Below are 961 nucleotides of genomic sequence, written 5' to 3'. Positions count from 1 at the left end.
TTCCGTTGACACATTGCAGGAGAATCTGCGTAACACACCAGCTAGACAGCATCACTGTAGAAAGTGGCTGGGTTCTCCTCCCGGAAAAAAAAAAAAGTATCTTCTTTTTTTTTTCACCCTGAAATTATCTCATTTCCTCAAATACATTTGCCATGATTTAACACAGTGAGGACTCCACTCAAGCTTTTAGCATTTGCTGTCTGTCCTTCGCCTGGTCTCTCCCAGGAAAAACAACCGGTTTTTTTCATCACCTCTCTCGCCAGAATTCGCCGCTGGTAACTGTATCTTTAGGAAGTTGCTTCTCCTGTTAGTGTTTACTGCAGGGGGAGGAAAAAAAAATGTCTTCCAGGACAAACGGAGAACGCAAAGGAAGAGAAAAACAATCGATTTATATATTCCCCCAAACCTTCCCCCATGCTCACTGCGTTTCGTTGTTACCTTTTAACTTGCGTGGACTTTTAATAGCTAAACGGAACAGAAGAGCTTTCATTTTCCCCTACCCCCTTAAAAAAAAAAAAAAAAAGCGCCAGTTACGATAATTAAAAGATTTAATAGCAACGCGGGGAAAGTTGTTAAACTATTCTTTCCCTCCAGATCTGTGCCACAGCTCCTCATCTCTTTATTTACTTCAGCCTTAAAAAATCCAGTTGCAGACGGAGAAAGTTTTCTGGGGACTCGCCGCGCGGCCTCGGTGCGGGGCTTGCGGGCGGCTGCGCGCTGCGGGCGTTGAACTTGAGAGCTGAGGTCACGGTGCTGGCCGCTCCCTGACTCCTGCCCGTGCTCTGAGGCAGCGTGGGGACCTCGGGGACCCTGACCCGGGACGAGCTCGCCGACCTACACAGAAACACCGGCCGAGCAGCTTTGCTGCCGGAGGAACAGCTTTATCGTTTAAATTAAAACCTGTTTGTGCGCAAAGGCGGCCCTAGAAGACATCATGTAATCATTAACCTCGCGAAGCGAG

Source organism: Egretta garzetta, unplaced genomic scaffold (genome assembly GCF_000687185.1).
Source record: "Egretta garzetta isolate BGI_Z169 unplaced genomic scaffold, ASM68718v1 scaffold16, whole genome shotgun sequence".
Taxonomy (NCBI): Eukaryota; Metazoa; Chordata; class Aves; order Pelecaniformes; family Ardeidae; genus Egretta; species Egretta garzetta.
This window is presented reverse-complemented; position numbering follows the sequence as displayed.